Genomic DNA, 21,137 nt, shown 5'->3' on the forward strand with positions numbered 1-21,137 from the left:
ATTAACCTTCTTTAAATGCTTCTAATGCTTTTACTTGCTGAGTGCAAGGTTAGGACAATTCAATAACAACTTATTCTGAACTTCTATAGCCTGATCTCCATGGTGTAGAATAAACCTCCTGTTAGCCTGTTGTGATTTTATTTCTGAAAATAGAATTTACTGCATGCAGTGCATTTAATTACCTCAGCCTCTGTGATTACAACTGGCTCCCTTTCAACACAGTTTTAGTTACCCTTTGACCGTTTTCATAAAGATATAATGAAACAAAAAAGTCAGGTAACTTGTAGCAGTTTGTTTCAAGTGGGTCAGCCTGAATTATATTTATTCATGATTTATTGAATTGACAAAATATGTGGAAAATTTATTGCATTATTTTATGAAACTTAACAGATATTTAGGCTGATTGAACCTTTGGCTTGTATAAAGTGCAACTACAGCTGTTTAATAGTAAGTTAGGAGATATTGAGCTAAAGTTATAAAGTAATCCTCTTTGCCTTCATTTTCTAATGGGTAATGTAGGAGCACTGGCTCTAGTTGCCTCATCTGGGAGATTACAACCTAATTGCACCAGACAAGATAATTTGTCAGTAATCCGCCAGGTATCCTGGTAACATCTGGTGTCCGACACTATTTTGTTTTATATTACATTTAGTAGCTATCTAATATGGATAGTATGGACCTCTTAGGCAGGGAATGCCAGTTACCTGTGTGATAGGTAGACATTTTGATCATCATGAATCTCAGTTAGGACCACTGTCTGAGTGGCGGGGGAAAATACCCTTTTAATCCAAAATTGATGTCTGAATGCTTAATGTTATTTCTAGGAATAATGAAGAAGGTGCAGGATCAGTTCATTCCAAAGAGGAAGAAAGATCCTAAGGGGAGTAAGTGGAGGCCGTGGCTGACAAGAGAAGTAAAGGAGAGTATAAAAATAAAAGAGAGGGGAGTAAGTGGAGGCCGTGGCTGACAAGAGAAGTAAAGGAGAGTATAAAAATAAAAGAGAAAAAGTATAACATAGCAAAGATGAGTGGGAAGCCGGAGGATTGGGAAACTTTTAAAGAGCAACAGAAGATAACTAAAAAGGCAGAAATGGGTGAATTTATTATGGGGAACAATGAAATGACAGACAAATTGAACAGGTACTTTGGATCTGTCTTCACTAAGGAAGACACAAACAATCTCCCAGATATAATAGTGGCCAAAGGACCTAGGGTAATGGATGAACTGAAGGAAATTTATATTAGGCAGGAAAAGGTGTTGGATAGACTGTTGGGTCAGAAGGCTGATGAGTCCCCGGGACCTGATGGTCTGCATCCCAGGGTACTTAAGGAGGTGGCTTTAGAAATCGTGGACGCATTGGTAATCATTTTCCAATGTTCTATAGATTCAGGATCAGTTCCTGTGGATTGGAGGGTGGCTAATGTTGTCCCACTTTTCAAGAAAGGAGGGAGAGAGAAAACGGGGAATTATAGACCAGTTAGCCTGATGTCAGTGGTGGGAAAGATGCTGGAGTCAATTATAAAAGATGAAATTACAACACAGTTGGATAGCAGTAACAGGATCGGTCCGAGTCAGCATGGATTTATGAAGGGGAAATCGTGCTTGACTAATCTTCTGGAACTTTTTGAGGATGTAGCTATGAAAATGGACAAAGGAGAGCTAGTGGATGTAGTGTACCTGGACTTTCAGAAAGCCTTTGATAAAGTCCCGCATAGGAGATTAGTGGGCAAAATTAGGGCACATGGTATTGGGGGCAGAGTACTGACACGGATTGAAAATTGGCTGGCTGACAGGAAACAAAGATAGTGATTAACGGGTCCCTTTCGGAATGGCAGGCGGTGACCAGTGGGTTACCGCAGGGTTCAGTGCTGGGACCGCAGCTGTTTACAATATACATTAATGATTTAGATGAAGGGATTAAAAGTAACATTAGCAAATTTGCAGATGACACAAAGCTGGGTGGCAGTGTGAAATGTGAGGAGGATGTTATGAGAATGCAGGGTGACTAGGACAGGCTGGGTGAGTGGGCGGATGCATGGCAGATGCAGTTTAATGTGGATAAATGTGAGGTTATCCACTTTGGTAGTAAGCACAGGAAGGCAGATTATTGTCTAAATGGAGTCAAGTTAGGAAAAGGGGAAGTACAACGAGATCTAGGAGTTCTTGTACATCAGTCACTGAAAGCAAGCATGCAAGTACAGCAGGCAGTGAAGAAAGCTAATGGCATGCTGGCCTTCATAACAAGGGGAATTGAGTATACGAGCAAAGAAGTCCTTCCGCAGTTGTACAGGGCCCTGGTGAGACCACACCTGGAGTACTGTGTGCAGTTTTGGTCTCCAAATTTAAGGAAGGACATTCTTGCTATTGAGGGAGTGCAGCGTAGGTTCACAAGGTTAATTCCCGGGATGGCGGGACTGTCATATGTCGAAAGATTGGAGCGACTGGGCTTGTGTACACTGGAATTTAGAAGGATGAGAGGGGATCTAATTGAAACATATAAGATTATTAAGGGATTGGACACGCTGGAGGCAGGAATCATGTTCCCGCTGATGGGTGAGTCCAGAACAGAGGCCACAGTTTAAGAATAAGGGGTAGGCCATTTAGAATGGAGTTGAGGAAAAACTTTTTCACCCAGAGAGTGGTGGATGTTTGGAATGCTGTGCCCCAGAAGGCAGTGGAGGCCAAGTCTCTGGATGCTTTCAAGAAAGAGATAGATAGAGCTCTTAAAGATAGCGGTATCAAAGGCTATGGGGATAAGGCAGGAATTGGATACTGATTGTGGATGATCAGCGATGATCACAGTGGATGGCGGTGCTTGCTCGAAGGGCCAAAGGGCCTACTCCTGCACCTATTGTCTATTGTTATCATGATCCTTGCCTAGGCATTGCTAGTAATTGAAATTTCTCATTGTTGCTTCACAAAACACCACTTTTCCACTCCTTTTCTCTAAATCCTTTTAATCTTAGATTACTTTTCTGCTTTTCTCATGTATTGTGCAACATCTGGCAGGCAGAAACAATTTAAATTTGTTGGTTTTGCATAGAAAAGGCAGCTTAATACTGTATGTATGGATTATGTTGAATACAGAATCCATAATTGTAACACGTGGACAAATAGCCTTTGAAATCATATATGCTATCAAGAATCTTCATTCCTGGTATGTGGGGGGAAGACATAACCATATAACAATTACAGCACGGAAACAGGCCATCTCGGCCCTTCTAGCCCATGCCGAACTCTTACTCTCACCTAGTCCCACTGACCTGCACTCAGCCCATAACCCTCATCTCCCACCTCTCCCCTTTCCATTTCATACTGAGGTGATTTTGCACAGGTTAAAGTGCTAACGATAAACAAAGATTTTCAGATAGAATTCCTTCATGCTGCAGTGCCTAGACATTTTACCAGTAGTGAATGATGTCTCATGATAAAATGCAGTCTGAATATTGGCAACTTTTCAATGCAGCTCGCTATTCATTTCCATTGCTGATTATATCTTAAGAAAATAAAATGGTAATGTTCAAAAGTTTGGGCAATTTTAACTCTCCATGCTTGAAAATCTAGGTGGGGGACTTTTAAGCTAAATTTTCTGGGTGTGTGTGGCCTCAATTGATTTGTTGCCTGCTTTGTTTGGGGAATTGCTGAATTTCTGGCGAACCTGCAATACAACATTTATGGTAGGTAATCAACAACTTGCAAAATTTTTCAATTTTGTTTGTGACTATATAGCTGTAGTCTCACGCTGTGTTTTACTACGTGCAGATATTAAATTAAATTATTGCAGCATGGTTTAAGTGAAGTCATTTAGTACTAAGATTACCTCAGCGGCTAACCCACCTGCTTGCTGGTTAGGGAGCTAATTTAACGGCATGGATTTGCAGGTCCACTGGCATTATTAAATACAACTTAAATATGAAGTACTCCTGCCTACATATAGTTCTTGATTTATTTTTAAAACATGTTTGTATTTTCTTTGATTCTCATACGTTCTCTTTACTTTCCTAATTTCCCTTTTAAGTTCACACAACACTATCTGTATTCTCTTACTATCTTCTTGCTGTACTAGGTCAAGGTCTCTCATGTTAAGCATTCCATTTTTGCCTTAACTCTATGGGTTGTGCCAGCCAAGGAACTCTCGACTTTGGAATTCCACATTTTAACTTTATGACAATAACTTTATCCTGTGTCCTCGAACTTACTTTCTTGAATGTCTTCCATTGCTCTAAGATGGCTTTGTTTTCAAGTAGCTCCACTAACTTGTCCATTTAGGCCTTTGAGGATTCAATGGTTGCTGGGGAGCAAGAAATCCTCTGTGCAGATGTGGTCCATGACTTCCTTATGCAACCCCATAGAGCAGTCTGGATTAGGTGAAATGTTAGTCAAAGGCTTGCTTACTTGTAGCTTTAAAAGCTTATGTGGAGTTTCTATAAAATAGGTCCGTTTGAGTGAAACATTGATAAATGTAGATCATCTTTTAATTTCTTGACTTTCTCTGCTTTCATGACAGAATAATTAAAATGTAAAACTTCAGGAAGGTGGTGGTCATCAGAAATATTGAATATTCCATCTTTCCATTCCCAAAAAATTACATTTAAATTATAAGCATTTCCGTGAGTTTGTAAAAGTCCACCAATTTCAATAAAATGCATCAATAAATCTCATTCCATGGGAAAACTGGAATTTTCAGAATAGTATATGAGTGGGATGTGCAGAACAGTGGACAAGAATGGGAGTAATTCACAAATTCTGGCAAACCTGAGAACAAATTTCATGACATGTCGGTGATATTAAACCTGGTACTGATGCTGAAAGGGCCATCCAACAAAGATTCCCACCCCAAGAACCATCCTAATCCTTCACTGCTGAAGTTCTGGTTACCCATACTTAGTTACCAGCAGCTGATGTCCCAGGGGATAGGTGCCGCATTCTGTTCCCTGGGTGTGACATAGGCCTTTCTGTCTTCAAGACCACCTTACCCCATCATCTACTTCTTCAGCTTCAGGCACTTCCTGGTCTCTTTCCTGTCTACCTGGGGAGGCACCTCCCTGTCCATTACTCGTGCCTCCCGACATCTCTGGTTTTCTCGTCACTTGGCCGAGCTCGGCTTCATGCCCAGTTACTTTACAGTCCAACCTCCCGCCCCCGGTCATCTTCTAACGGCAAGCCTGCCTGTCTACTGTTAGTTCCCCTCATTTCACTCCACCTCTGCGTGAGAAGGGTTGGGAATCTCTTCAATTATTGGGGAGTTTGCGAAGGGCAGCATATGCCGCACCCCCATTTCCTTATCCACTGAGTCCATATCCCATTCACTGGTGAGGTCCAGTCTACTCCTTTCCACTGTTTGTCCTTTGGTTCCTCCACATTGCTGCAGAGTCCTCTTACGATGTGTAGGGTCCAGGTCAGGCTCTGGGTCAACTCGTTCCTCTTGTCCCAGAGGTGGTTCCAGTGGAGAATCTTGACAGACCCATTCCCATCCTCTGGCTTCACCTGGAAAATTGGTACGTTTGGCATCTGACTTTCCACTACTTAGGGCGTAGCTGCCAGTGATCAGCCAATTTGTGCTTCCCAGGTAGCCCCAAATTCCTTATAAGGACTTGGTCTCCAGGCATTAGTTGGGAGAACCTAACCTTTTGACATACCTCCTGTTATTTCCTTGATTCTGCTGAGACCTCAGCTAGTTTATAAGCCCTTTGCAGCTCTCTTCTTATATCAGACACATACTTCAGATAAGTCTTCTGTGGTAGATCTTCTCCACCAGTCCCAAAACAGAGGTCAACAGGCAACCTCGTTTCGTGCCCAAACATCAAATAGTACGGCGAGTACTCGGTAGCATAATTCTGTGAACAGTTGTAGCAGTGGACCAGATGCCCAATATGTTGACTCCACTTGTTCTTTTTACTGATGTCTAAGGTTCCGAGCATGTCTAGCAATGTCCAGTTGAACCTCTTGGGCTGGAGATCATCCTGTGGGTGATAAAGCATAGTCCTCGACTTCTTGACTCCAAGCATGCTCAGTAACTCATGTATAAGCCTTCTCTTGAAATCCCGTCCCTGTTTGCTATACGTATCCACCTGGGGAGGCCATAATGAATTAAATACTTCTCTCATAACATTTTGGCCACGGTGAACGCCCTCTGATCCTTGGTAGGGAAGGCATCATGAGTGACTTCAACACAATCCTCCGATACTTATTAGGCAGAACCAACTGGGAACGCAAAGCCTGTCTGGAGGTGACAGTATAGGACCTGGTTCCTCAATTCCAATCTGGGCTATTCTCTCAGTAGTAGAGACACTGCAGAGTGTTCCATCTTGTCCGCTTGGGACATGTCTCCTTTCACAACCGCTGACCAAACAGTACTGTGCATAGGTCATCACGTTGAGGAGCAGCCACTACCCTGGGACTCAGTTCAGGCAACTGCTTCATCTTCAGAGTAGTAAGGTTGCAGTAAGCTTATGGAATGGCACTGTCAGAAGCTCCCAAATGATTTACCACTCTATTCTGCCCTTGCCTTTCCTCTGCCTTCCCCATGATGGAAAACTGGCACATTACTTTAGCCCCAGGAGCAGGAATGCTCTCCCACTCTCCACCCCTGTCCAGCCCTCCATGTGCATGTCGGGACAATGCATCGGCATCAGTGTTTCGACTCCCCGGTCAGTACTTCAGGCTGAAATCATAGGCAGACCACGCTGCCAACCACCGATGGCCTGTGGCATCCAATCTCGCCGAGGTCAGGATATAAGTTAATCGGTTGTTGTCCGTCCTCACCTCGAACTTGGCATCATATAGACAGTCAATTAGTTTATCCACCACAGCCCATTTCAGTGCCAGGAACTCCAACTTGTATGTGGGTAGCTTTGCTCGGAGGGTGACAGACTCCAGCTGACAAATGTGACCAGTCTCAATCCTGTGCCCTGATCTTGATACAGAACACCTCTTAAGCCCTCTCTGCTGGCATCTATATGCAGTACATATGACAATTGGGGGGGTCTGCAAAAACCAACGCTGGTGTTTTTAGCAGCTCTTTCAACAACTGAGAGGCCTCTTCATATTTCTCATCCCATCTCATACCAAAAGGCACAAGAAGGGCTAAGATAACCTTTACTATCATCTCCTTTCGTCCTCCTCCCTTTCTCCCCCAAGGGAGGGTAACCGCACAGAAGCTGATTTAAAGGGTGACTCACTTTACAGTAGTCCTTCACGAACCTCCAATAGTACCCACAGAATCCAAGGAACGAGTGCAGGGTGCTTATAATCTGGGGTCTTGGCTATGTGGTCACCGCCTCTATCTTAGACAGATCCGTATCTACTCTATCTGTGATACTATGTGCCCAACAGAGTGGACAGATATCTTGCAGAACTGGCACTTGTCCAGGGAACGTTTTAACCCTTCAGCTTCCAGGTGGCCCAGGACCTTCAGTAACCTCGCTTTATTTTCCGCTGAGGTGGACACGAATACTATGAGATCATCCAGGTACACCAGCACCTCAAGCAAGTTCACATCCCCCTTAGTTTTCTCCATGACTTGCCAGGGCTCCCGATATGCCCTGGGGCATCCTTTAAAACTGGAAGAATCCCAGTGGACACGTGAATGCCGTCTTCTCTTTGTCACCCTCACTCATGGGCATCTGATAATACCCACTGCACAAGTCCAGCACACTGAACCACTTTGCATCACTCAGGCAGGCCAATGCATATTCAATATTCAGGATTGTATATTGGTCAGGGACTGTACGCCAGTTCAAAGTCCAATAGTCCACACACATCCGACCCTTCCCATCCTTTTTCCTGGCCACCACTATTGGAGCCGCATGGGGGCTTCTGGACTCAGTGATTATCTCAGCTCCTGCAGATGCTACCCAATGTCCTCCACCTCTGTAGGTGCCAGTTGCTGTGACCTTTCTCTGAACAGGGTGTCGTCTGTCACCCAGATGGTGTGGCAAGTGTTTTGGAACCACCCACGTCAAACTCATCTCGAAGACATCTTCTCTACCAACCTTTTCTTCCAACCTCCAGGTACCTGGGAGTCCCCAAAGTTGGATTACTTGGTAGTCAACTTTCCCTTTTTCAGAGTGTTTCTCCCCGACTTGTCTCACAGGGACATGAGACATTACTGTCACTGGAAAGAGGTGTGCCATTGGCATCCTCCACCTGACAGTGACTTCCCTCTCTGAGGTGTTCCTGATAATCACTGTCAGATTCACCTGTACAACTGAGGGCTTCTGCAATTTGGGCCTCACCAATACCCCAGGTAAGCATGACTCCACTTCGTGGTCTTCCGGAGCATCTACCAAGAGGGCCTCGGCATTAGGTATTCTGGGAAATTTGGGGTTTTCCCCGTCACTGTAGCTACTTCCCCAGGCCATAACAAGGCTTTTTTTGGACATAGCCCCTCGTTTATGTTCATCATCCACCCCAGTACAGCCACACACTTCCTCAAAAGCAGCTCAGAACACAGGGTGAATATACAATGTTTTCAGAAAGTTCTCGCCAACTTTCTCCTTGTAGGTTCCCACTAGCTTCCTCACAATAGGAGTATTTGTTCCCATAATAAATGAAGCTTCGCCCTTCTCCATGGGGTCCAGACAAGCCAACAGTAAGGTATCAAGGACCTCAGCTACTCCCACATCTGCCTGCGAAAACTCCAGTTCAACGACAAGTGACCATCATACGGGTAGTCATCTGAACTAAGACCCTAAGTCTCTAGCGCACTGAGTGGCATCAGTGGTAAATGCATCAAATACCAGTTGTAAAACGAACAGACGAACAGTACAGGAGAGTAACCTGAGAGTCTGTGTCAAGTATGGCTCAGCATAAATACCCTCGATCCGTCGTAATACACTGGAGCTTGGCTCCACTAAGCCTTCAGGAATAGGGTTTTTTGCTTAAGGTGTTCTTTGATATATTGATTGGAATATGTTCCCCCCGAGATGCCAGACTGTTCCCTCACTGGGTCTCCTCTAAGTTTCCTGATATCTCTCTCCACTTAGATACCTGGGGGCTCACTCTCCGAAGGCTTTCCTGGCCTTCACACTCCCACCTGAAGTGTCCCTCTTCCCCACAGTTATAGCAGACAAAACTGGTCGCTCATCTTCCTGCATTCACTAGCAGCCCTCTGCTTAGACTGTCCCCTCAGTGGGTCCAACTCCCTGTTGGCTTTGCCATGCAGGGTGGCCGTACCCCCGATAACAACCGGGACATTTCAGTTCTAAGCTCTTTCCTGAGCTCCTTTATCACCCCTGGGGGTGGGCTGTCAGGGGTCATTTCAGCAACTGGTGCTACTACTGAAGACTGTACCCTGCTGACTGACTCCTCCCATGCCTCCATCACATTCTCGTCCTCTCTTACTTTGCTGATCAGCTCGACAAATGAGTGATCGTGTCCTGTGACTGTGCACCTTTTACCACTTGGTCCATTCTTAACTGATTCACCTCAGCCGTTTGAATGGCCCCCTACACCACAAGCAACCCAGCTGTCTCTCTAACTGAAAAATATAGGAGGAAAGTTTCTGTCCCTTCTCCTGAGAAACGTTCCAAAACCCCATCATAAACTCCACTGGGCTTCCCATCACACCAAAAACATTTTCTAGTGCTTGCATGTAGCCTGCAGAAGTAGCCAAAGGATTCTGTGTCTTTAAAGATCTCACTACGTCAGCAGCTGGACCTCTCAGACTCTCTACTAGTCGCTGTCTTTTCATGTTTTAAGAGCACTGCCATTCATTCAGCATCTGAGAGGTCTGCTCCACCCAAGTCTCATACTCTTCTTCCTGTTCAGGGGTGGGCATTATCCCCGAGAACATTCTGAGTCTACTGTAACTGGACTTTCCACCTGGGCACTTTGCCGTTTATTCGCCAGGGAAGTAAGAGCTGATACCAACTCAGAATGCTTATCCCTCAATGGAGGACTCATTAAACCTTCCAAATCAGACCACTCCTTCCCGTTGCTTTGCAGAAACGAGGGAAACTTGTCTTTAAAGTCTCCGCTCCCAGCTATGGGAACCTTGGCTTCCAATTCAGCACCCTGTCTACACTCCCCTCCTCCCGGAAAGTATGGATAGTCCACGCGCCCCCCCCCCCGCCCCCCTGGGTCCCCAATAATACCAGGCTGTTCCACTGCCATTAACGTCAGCGCTAGTCTGAACTAAAACAAGTCTTTACTTGTCATTTTGTCAAACCTCTGCTCCATGATTGTAATGGCTCCTAATGCTTTAATGGTACGCATAGAGTCCTAATCAACCATTCATTGGGCTACGAATGTCCACTCCACTTAATACAGACGCATTGGTTACCGGTAATCCCGTAGATTTGCACCACCGCTCAACCCTTGCAGTGTCCATAACCACGTATTTTTACTATTTTACCAGTACACAATAGTTTAACACAGGCTTAAACACGGAACCCACTGGATCAATGCTCAGGACAATCACACAGCATCCAATGAAATACGTCCAGGACAATACCCCCACAATGAAACCTCAGTTTCCTTGGGCTGCGTAACTCGAGGGAATACACACTCCGGTCCTGCCAAATCCGTGAGATTGAGGTGCTCTCCCACCCCAGACCCTGGTTTGTGTGAATGCTATGCTATCCTGTTACAACTCAGTGCCAAGAAATAGCAGACAGAACGAATATTTTTGAATGTTAACTAAAAGGTTAGCAAAGAAATGAAAGATAAAAACAAAAAGGGCCCATTATAATTAAACAATCAAATGTACACAAATTGGAACCCAACTCTTCCAAAAGTCATATTCACCGATCCTCAGTAGACATCCGCACCTTGCTCGATTGAATCAGAGTCCCCACCTGGTCAAATCCTACGACCGGTTCTCTCCAGCAGCGTCTCTCTTCATCTCCCTGCAAACAAAGTCTCCAGCTTACACCAGTGTCAGTCACACAAAAAAACCTGGTCCCCTGATTGGATGGCTCACCTGTTATCACTAACCATAACCCAAACATTTTTTCTACAGGAAGACCATTATGTTAGCAGTGAAACCATTACCAAGGTGTTACAAGTAAGTGTGCACTTGCAATGCTACTGTGACACTGCAATTTCTTTTGGGATCAATAAAATATCTATCTATCTTGTACATGTGACTAAAAATAAGAGGTAGGTGTTATTCTATAGTTTTATCGAATTGTTTTGGAATGATGAGGAGGTAGAGCAGAGATATACAATGGCATGAGGTGGAAATTGAAGATGTGTGCAACATGTATGTACTGAATTGAGGCTTTCAGCAAAAATATCACCCATTGATGTTTGTGTTTCCTATAATAAACCTTGGTGCACAGGTTTTTCCAGAAATTGAGATTATGGAGTTGCAAGGAAACGACTCCAATTTTAAGCAATGTGTCCATTATGATACCAACTAAAGTAGCAGCTGTGTTGACTACCTGATGGGCTATACAAGTAAACATGGCATCATTTTGAATTATTGATCATATGCACTGTGTAAATTGAATTCTTCCTACATGGGAGAAAATACACGTAGTGAAAAACATGACAAATAATTTGTGCTATCAGCATCTTTCTATATGATCCATCTTATCTACCATTCTTCTTTCTAAATCATCTAGTTTCTCTAACTGTTGAGACCTTCATTACTTAATAGTACTGAACAAGCCAAAGAAAAGGTGCATGTGTAAATGTAAAACACCAAAAAAACTTGACATAAGCTGAGTGAGCAGAGCCAAATTGTGTTTCAAATTTAATTTAAAAATTACAATCAATTTGTCAGGATTCATTATGGAATTTAAAATATCTGTTACATGTTTAATGCTCTTGCACTCATCAGTCAAAACATATTTTATTGGCTAGCTTCTGTATTCCTACATGGCAGAGTTAAAAGTAATTCCTTATACCTGTAGCTAATTTTTGTGTGAAACATTTGATGATAGAAAAAGGATGATAAATGGGAATAATATTTATCATGGGATATGACATTGATAGAAATAATAGCGTAAAGTGATGACAAAGCAAGTGCCATTGAGGATCTCAGATGATGCTATGAACCCACAAAACAAAATAACCACTTTGAATTCATGCCTATGTTTCCATTATTTTTTATTGCACTACTAGGTGATTCACACAATGATGGAATGTGTGATGGTGGATTCTAATGTTCAGTCAACTGGCTAGTTAACTGGATGGGCTAGTTGCCTGAGCTCATATCGGTTGGCAGGAATGTTTCAAGTACTTTTATTCCCCTACTAAACATTTATTTTGGAAATAATATTAAATATATAATGTATACAGCTTCAGCATTTTAAAAATCTTGCTAACACCCAACTGTTTAAAGAGGGAATATCGTCAACATCCACAGATAACGGAATCTTGTCCACTGCAGCTTGCTGATAACATGATTGTCTTATTAGGAAGTAGCATGGTAGAATGAGTTTTTTGTAGGATTGTGAGGAAACCCGGTGTACCAGTGACCATGTTATTCTTTAGGAGATGGAGCAGCTAGACATACTAACCAATGATTCTACTTTATGACAAAAATTATTCAGCCATTAAAATAACCATAGGTTCTCCTCTGTATGTGTCAGGGCTGAGAAAAGCAAAGATTAATGTGTCTCCTCTATATGAAGTGTCTGTCCAGCAGTGACTTCTTGGGACATGACATTAGAGGAAGAATTGATTGAAATAAATGGGTTCTTAACGACTGCTTCATTTTAATTTTTGAACAATGTCAATATATTCCACGTGGCCTTTTAAAAATGGTGATGCATTATGATACTTGATAGTATTTAAAATGTAAATATGCATTTGGGAGAAATTACTTTTCCACAATAAAATGGGACAGAAGCTTATACAGCCCAATTTTATCTCAATTTCAAAAATTGGCTTTATAATCAAAAATATATACTAAGGAAGAAACAGTACCACAAACTTACATTCATTGCCTTCATGGTCATTTAAAAAAACCAAGCAAACATAGTACCATTGCCACTCTTGAGTCTGCTTGGGGTATTTACACTAGTTTCTTTGTTTAAGGAGCTTTCCCACTGAACTCTACCCTTAATGTGCGGTAATGGAAGATCTTATACTGTGGTCTTTTCACACAGAGCCTTGGCAATGGCTATACTGAGCTTCAATGCATCCTTCAGTTCACACTCCTGCTGTTTGGACTCTGCTGGTCTGCAGCTTTCCCATAGAGACATCTCATTGTGCTGGAAAACCATGCAAAGTAGAGTCTTTCAGTAGCACTTGATGTCTGTCTTGGTGTGTGTCTCTGGGAATAGCCTATCGTGCAGATGAACCAGAATGTAGATCCTTACACCTGTCTCCACACCCTTTTAGCCAATCCACAGTCTGCTACCATCCTGAAAGCAGCGTATATTGGGTTTGTATGTCATATTTAGAGAAAGGCTTTCTTTAGGAGGACCCCTCTCATCACCAGCCAAGTGAGGTCTTGGCGCTTGTTGGTCAGATCTGGCAAAGAGGCTTTCTACCAAATAGTTTGAACCAACTGTTCTGGGAGCAAACCCACACTGGGTGGCATGGTAGCATAGCAGTTAGCATAATGTTATTATAGTGCTTAAGTTTCGGGTAGATGGAGCTCATTAGCCTGGGAAGGCAGTCCATCTAAGTGAGGGAAACTCTGATTTCAAACCTCCACTGCCTTGCGCCATACCCACTCATGGAAGAGGCTTCGGGAGTAAACCCTGAGGACAAATCCGGAGCTGGAGTCCCTAAGGCAGTCCGACATTGCCTTCAACCTTGTTCTGGCAACTCCTGCGATGACACTGGCGCCAAGCTGTATCGGCCCTTGCCCTTCCCTTGGACAACATCGTTGTTGTGGAGAAGGGAGACTTGCAGCATGGGCAACTGCCAGTCTTCCGTACAACCTTGCCCAGGCCTGCACCCTGGAGAGGACTGAAGCAAGACTTTCCAGGCACAGATCCATGGTCTCGCGAGACTAACGGTTGCCACCGAAGATCCAGGTTCAATTCTGCCACTGTCTGAAAGGAATTTGTATGTTCTCCTCATGACCACGAAGGTTTCCTCCAGATTCTTTAGTTTCCTGTCACGTTCCAAAGATGTGCAGGTTGGTAGGTTAATTGGTTACATCAGTGTAATAGGGTGTTGCAGGCTTGTTGGGCTGGAGCAGCCTATTAATGTGCTGTATCTCTAAAATAAAAGTAAAGTAAGAATCCATAGTGTCCCTATCCTGCAATGTTTGATGGATTTGTGGTCAAGGTGTTTACTTTGGAAAATTCTTCCACAAAGGACAGGTGGTGCAGCATTGTCCAGCTGACTAGGATATGGTGTGGTTGAATGTCCAGGTCTCTCTTCCGTAAAACGAGTGGGGAACAGTCGAAGTTCATCACATTAGTGATACTTGATGCACACATATTTTGTGTCCATGCACCATCTGATGCAGCCGCACACAAAAGTTGTCATCAGGGTAAGGGCAACATTTAGCATTCTTTTGCCTTCATTCTCTGGAGATTTGTGCAGGGTGACCTGTCGGACTTGCTTCATATTGGACCTGAAATCAATTTAGAAAAAGTTCCGGGTGATTTCCAAGTTAGAAGAGTAGGGAACAGGCCACACCTGTGCCACGTACGGCAGCCATGAGGGCATATCCCAAGTTCTACCCAATTATTGACAGTGAGCACCTTTTACCCAGACACAGTTTTTGTTTGACGTTCCTAATCTGCTCCAAGCAATTCTTGTTAGAAATGCCTCAGCCTCTCTGAACCAGATCACCAGCACCTTGAGGTGGTCAGACCTGACAGTGAAAGGGAAATTGAAACAGTCGGACCTGTTGCTGAAGCTCCAGGCTCATGCAGTCCCACAGAGCAGAATGCAATACTGCCAATAAGCCATTGTTTCTGGGAGTTTTATTCCTACCAAGAGAACAGATAGAGCCAGTCAGCTCCTCCAGAGACAGTGGCTGATCCAGGCTCTCCTGTTTGCTGTCATCTAGCACATCTATGATAGAAAGCAGGAAATTCTGGGAGGCAGTGATGTCTATGGTTTTACTATTGTACAAACAGGCATAAAAGGATCTACGGATCCTCAGTCTATCTGTCTTGAGTCGTCCTCCTCCTTGACAGTGTGGATCACAGAGCTTCCATGTGAACCTTTTAGAAGAGGAAACCCAAGTGCATCTCATCCCACTGAACAGAACGGATTCTGGAGCTGAAGTGAAGGTGTGTTCCATTGAGGACTCCAGCTCCTGGTTTCCAGTTTGTGCAGTCATAGTACACAGATGGTGAGTTAGAATAACAAATATAAGGCAGATCCATTACCTTACTTGTAATTTAAATATTTATTTCAAACTTCAAAGTGCTCTCCTCTGACACGGAGAATTCCAAACAAACTCAAAATTCAGAGGAATACATTCCTCGCCATGTTCATCTTAAATCACTATCACAAAGTCTCAGTACTAGATTCATCTACAAGAGGAAATATTCTCAAAACATCTAGCCTTTTAAGCTCTCAAAAATGCCACTTCCAGTAAAATGTTTGCTTGAATGAATAGGTCAGTTTTAAAGGTTAGCTTTGACTGAATATATTGTGCACATTATACTTAGGGTAAGTAAGACAAACATCAATTTGTTAAGACAATGTAATATTCAAAAGTGAACAAACATGAGATGCTTCCATGAGCCTGACAGAATATCTGAAATGGAAAATGCTTGTATTTTTTCTGCATTCTGGCCACTTTGCATACATTTCTCATTTGTAATAGGATAGAACCATTAGCCAGCATTTATATCTTAAGTCAAATAATCATCTGACTTTTTCTTCAGATTCAACAATATTTAAAACAATTAACTGTGATTATATGCTGTGATTTCATTATACTCAATTGTTTGGCTTCCTAGGGAGTTTTAGAGAACAGTTCACGAGCTAAAGGTTCAACTTAGTGCTATTCCACAGATTTGCAACATGGCTTTTATTCACCCTGGTTAGACCCTTCAGCCACATGCACTTTTGGTACATGAACTTTAAATCTTCCTAATTTTAAGATTAATTGGATTTGAAAACAAACAATAACATGGGCTTTGATTAGGAATTATACTGGTCGTGAAGGAGAGTAGTGGAAAAACTAAAATAGTCACCTTGAGTTGTATCATAATACTTGGCAATATTAAACAGGTAAATGACTCTTCCCCTCAAAGTTCAAAGTACATTTATTATCAAAGTATGCATATGTTATAAAACCTTGAGATTCGTCTCCTTACAGGCAGCCACAAAACAAAGAAATCCAAAAGAACTCATTGTAAAAAAAAACTGTCAAACACCCAATGTGCAGGAAAAAAAAACAAATCATTCAAACAATAAAGGTAAGCAAATTGCATTCAGCAATGAAGTTTTACGAAAGACATGAAGGCAGGCATACTGTAGCTGGAGCAGGCTATGGCCTCAGTTCAGTGCAGAGCAGAGCTGAGTAAATATCGTGTAGCAGTGAGCAGAATCGGCTTGTCCCTCACCTCCCAGTGCAGTGGTTTTAATTTGTATGATGCTTCCACAGTTCAAGTGTCTACTGTGTTCCATTTTCTAGATCACTCATCTATTTCCATGTATTATTCCAGTACACTCATCCTTACAAACCACTACTTACCCTCCACCCACCCCTCACCCACTTTGCTAATATCCCAACCTGTTGCTCCTCACTAAATTGGCCTCCTGCTGGAAGTTGTTCCCATATCAGAATGACAGGAAACAATTTAGGGAAGTGTATGGTCATGCGCTTTGGTAAAAGGAATAAAGATGTAGACTATTTTCTAAATAGGGAGCAAGTTCAGAAATCAGATGTGCAAAGGGACTTGGGAAATCTTGTGCAGGATTCCTTAAAGATTCACTTGCAGGTTGAATCGCTGATAAGGAAGGCAAATGCAATGTTAGCATTCGTTTTGAGTCAAGAGGGCTAGAATATAAGAGCAAGGATATAATGCTGAGTCATTATAAGGCATTGGTCAGACAGCACTTGCCATAAGGTGAACACTTTTGGGCTCCTTATCTAAGAAAGAATGTGCTGGCATTAGAGAGGGCCCAGAGATGGTTCATAAGCATGATCCTAGGAATGAAAGTGTTAAATTATGAGGAGAATTTGATGGCTCTAGGCCTATACTTGCTGGAGTTTAGAAGAATGAGGGGTGATCTCATTGAAACCTATCAAATATCGAAAGGCCTGGATAGAGCGGACATGGAGAGGGCATTTCCTATAGTGGGGGATTCTAGGAGCAGAGGACAGGGCTTCAGAATACAAGGACACCACTTTGGAAAAGAGATGAGGAATTTCTTAAGCCAGAGAATGGTGAATCTCTAGAATTCATTGCCATGGAAGTCTGTGGAGGCAAGTCATCGAGTGTATTTAAAGTGGAGGTTGATAGGAACACACATCAAATTTGCTGGTGAATGCAGCAGGCCAGGCAGCATCTCTAAGAAGAGGTACAGTCAACGTTTCAGGCTGAGACCCTTCGTCAGGACTAACTGAAGGAAGAGCTAGTAAGAGATTTGAAAGGTGGGAGGGGGAGATCCAAAACGATAGGAGAAGACAGGAGGGGGAGGGATGGAGCCAAGAGCTGGAGAGGTGATTGGCAAAAGGGATATGAGAAGATCATGGGACAGGAGGCCCAGGGAGAAGTGGGGGCGGGGGACCCAGAGGATGGGCAAGGGGTATAGTCAGAGGGACAGAGGGAGAAAAAGGAGAGTGAGAGAAAGAATGTGTGTATATAATATAAATAAATAACGGATGGGGTACGAGGGGGAGGTGGGGCATTAGCGGAAGTTAGAGAAGTCAATGTTCATGCCATCAGGTTGGAGGCTACCCCACCGGAATATAAGGTGTTGTTCCTCCAACCTGAGTGTGGCTTCATCTTTACAGTAGAGGAGGCTGTGGATAGACATATCAGAATGGGAATGGGATGTGGAATTAAAATGTGTGGCCACTGGGAGATCCTGCTTTCTCTGGCGGACAGAGTGTAGGTATTCAACAAAACGGTCTCCCAGTCTGCGTCGGGTCTCGCCAATATATAGAAGGCCACATCGGGAGCACCGGATGCAGTATATCACCCCGGCCGACTCACAGGCGAAGTGTCGCCTCACCTGGAAGGACTGTCTGGGGCCCTGAATGGTGGTAAGGGAGGAAATGTAAGGGCATCTGTAGCACTTGTTCTGTTTACAAGGATAAGTGCCAGGAGGGAGATCAGTGGGGAGGAATGGGGGGCACGAATGGACAAGGGAGTCGCGTAGGGAGCGATCCCTGCTGAAAGCGGTGGGGGGGGGAGGGAAAGATGTGCTTAGTGGTGGGATCCCATTGGAGGTGGCCGAATTTATGGAGAATAATATGTTGGACCCGGAGGCTGGTGGGGTGGTAGGTGAGGACCAGGGGAACCCTATTCCTAGTGGGGTGCGAGAGGATGGAGTAAGAGCAGATATGCGTGAAATGGGGGAGATGCATTTGAGAGCAGAGTTGATGGTGGAGGAAGGGAAGCCCCTTTCTTTAAAAAAGGAGGACATCTCCCTCGTCCTGGAATGAAAAGTCTCATCCTGAGAGCAGATGCGGCGGAGATGGAGGAATTGCGAGAAGGGGCTGGCATTTTTGCAGGAGACAGGGTGAGAAGAGGAATAGTCCAGATAGCTGTGAGAGTCAGTAGGCTTATAGTAGACATCAGTAGATAAGCTGTCTCCAGAGATAGAGACAGAAAGATCTAGAAAGGGGAGGGAGGTGTCGGAAATGGACCAGGTAAACTTGAGGGCGGGGTGAAAGTTGGAGGCAAAGTTAATAAAGTCAACGAGCTCAGCATGTGTGCAGGAAGCAGCGCCAATGCAGTCGTTAATGTAGCGAAGGAAAAGTGGGGGACAGATACCAGAATAGGTTCGGAACATAGATTATTCCACAAAGCCAACAAAAAGGCAGGCATAGCTAGGACCCATACGGGTGCCCATAGCTACACCTTTAGTTTGGAGGAAGTGGGAGGAACCTAAGGAGAAATTATTAAGAGTAAGGACTAATTCCGCTAGATGGAGCAGAGTGGTGGTAGAGGGGAACTGATTAGGTCTGGAATCCAAAAAGAAGCGTAGAGCTTTGAGACCTTCCTGATGGGGGATGGAAGTATATAGGGACCGGACATCCATGGTGAAAATAAAGCGGTGGGGGCCAGGGAACTTAAAATCATCGAAAAGTTTAAGAGCGTGAGAAGTGTCACGAACATAGGTAGGAAGGGATTGAACAAGGGGGGATAAAACTGTGTCCAGGTATGCAGAAATGAGTTTGGTGGGGCAGGAGCAAGCTGGGACAATAGGTCTGCCAGGACAGGCAGGTTTGTGGATCTTGGGTAGGAGGTAGAAACGGGAAGTGCGAGGTGTGGGAACTATAAGGTTGGTAGCAGTGGATGGGAGATCCCCTGAGCGGATAAAGTCGGTGATGGTGTGGGAGACAATGGCCTGGTGCTCCTTAGTGGGGTCATGATCAAGGGGTAAATAAGAGGAGGTATCCGCAAGTTGTCGCTGTGCCTCGGCAAGGTAGAGGTCAGTACGCCAGACTACAACAGCGCCATCCTTATCGATGGGTTTAATAGTAAGGTTAGGATTAGTATGGAGGGAGTGGAGAGCAGAGCGTTCAGAAGGAGTAAGGTTGGAATGGGAACAAGGTGCGGTGAAGTCGAGCCGGTTGATGTCCCGTCGGCAGTTAGTAAGGGTCTTGATTAGTAAGGGTGTCCAAAGTTATGAGGTGATGGTAGGAGAACAAGGTTGAGGGGGGATAATTAATTAGCCATAATAGAATGGTGGAATAGACTTGATGAACTGAATGGCCGAACCAGCTCCTATGTCTTATGGTTTAAATTAAATATTACTACCATCCCCAAAAACATGGCTGTGCAATCGGCTATTAGGCTTATAAAAATGTAATAGAAGGATTGCTTTCATTCGGTTAAAATGATGAGTTGTCTCAGCAATCTTATGGTATTCCAGATACTGTTTTGTGAATGCAGTATTACTTTACAAAGGGTTATACAACAGAGCATTGGAATCAAAAATGAGGATCATGATGTTGAAAAGGTATAAAAATTTGACCAATTTCTTTAAAAGTACTTTTAAAAGAATGCAAAGCAAAACATTTAGCAATATAGTTAACTCAAAAAAATAATTGACATGTCAGTTAAAGAATGAGCTGGAAAGCTTTATTTTAATTCTCTCAAGAGATGTGGGTGTCATTGGCAAGACTAACGTTTAATGCCCTTGTAATTTATTATGGCTGTTTGCCGTCTGTAATAAGGTGGTGCTTTTAATTCTTCAATTAATCTTAAAACAGGTCTCCAGAAAAAAAACTTGTTTTTAAACAAATTTTGTCTCTTTTGAATGACAAACAACTCTTTGAAGGTCTCATTCATGAAGCTGACTCATACAAAGTTGATGCGTTACCTCCTCCTTTCATCCACCTTCTATCTTGATTCAGATTCATTGCTCTCGTGTCTGTGCGAGGAGTGGCGCCCCACACAGACTTCCAATCTGCGCCTTGTAAGGCATGAAAATGCCCGACCCAGGCCTCTCATGGTCTAAGTTGACGTTCCCTTCCCTCCTCCCTTCCCATTTATTTATCACATGTACTTTGAAACATACACCAAATTGCATTGTTTGTGTTAACAACCAGCACAATCTAAGGATGTACTGGGGCAGCCCACAAGTGTTGCCACACATTCCAGTGCCAACATAGCATGCCCACTGTGTTCATTAGAACAACAAGGACAATGATAACAACAGAACAACAGCAAAACAAGCTCTCTCTCTCTCTCTCTCTCACTCTCTCCCTCTCCCTCTCCCCTCTAAACCCAGGACAGACACCCTCTGGGCCTCCTGCCTATATTGTACTTGCGCACACACACAAGCCGCTGACTTCCTCAGTGGACATGCAGACTCAGGACTTAGGACTTTGGCCATTGGGCCTGGGCTTCCATACTTGCTGACTTTGGTACTTTTTGACTTCGGATTCCAACCTTCATGCTTCCATCTTCAGTTCTGAAACACGGAAACATAGAAAATCTACAGCAAATTACAGGCCCTTTGGCCCACAATGTTGTGCTGACCATGTAACCTACTCTAGAAGCTGCCCAGAATTTCCGTACTGTGTAGCCCTCTATTTTTCTAAGCTCCATGTACCATGTACTGATCCTAGTACTTGC

At 43.7% G+C, this 21,137-nt stretch overlaps 1 protein-coding gene across 9 annotated transcripts in view; it reads left to right on the plus strand.

Moving 5' to 3' along the window:
• Nucleotides 1-21,137, plus strand: part of cadpsa (Ca2+-dependent activator protein for secretion a) — a 513,475-nt gene that overhangs the window by 32,988 nt on the left and 459,350 nt on the right. The window lies entirely within an intron of this gene.

Source organism: Mobula hypostoma, chromosome 15 (genome assembly GCF_963921235.1).
Source record: "Mobula hypostoma chromosome 15, sMobHyp1.1, whole genome shotgun sequence".
NCBI lineage: Eukaryota > Metazoa > Chordata > Chondrichthyes > Myliobatiformes > Myliobatidae > Mobula > Mobula hypostoma.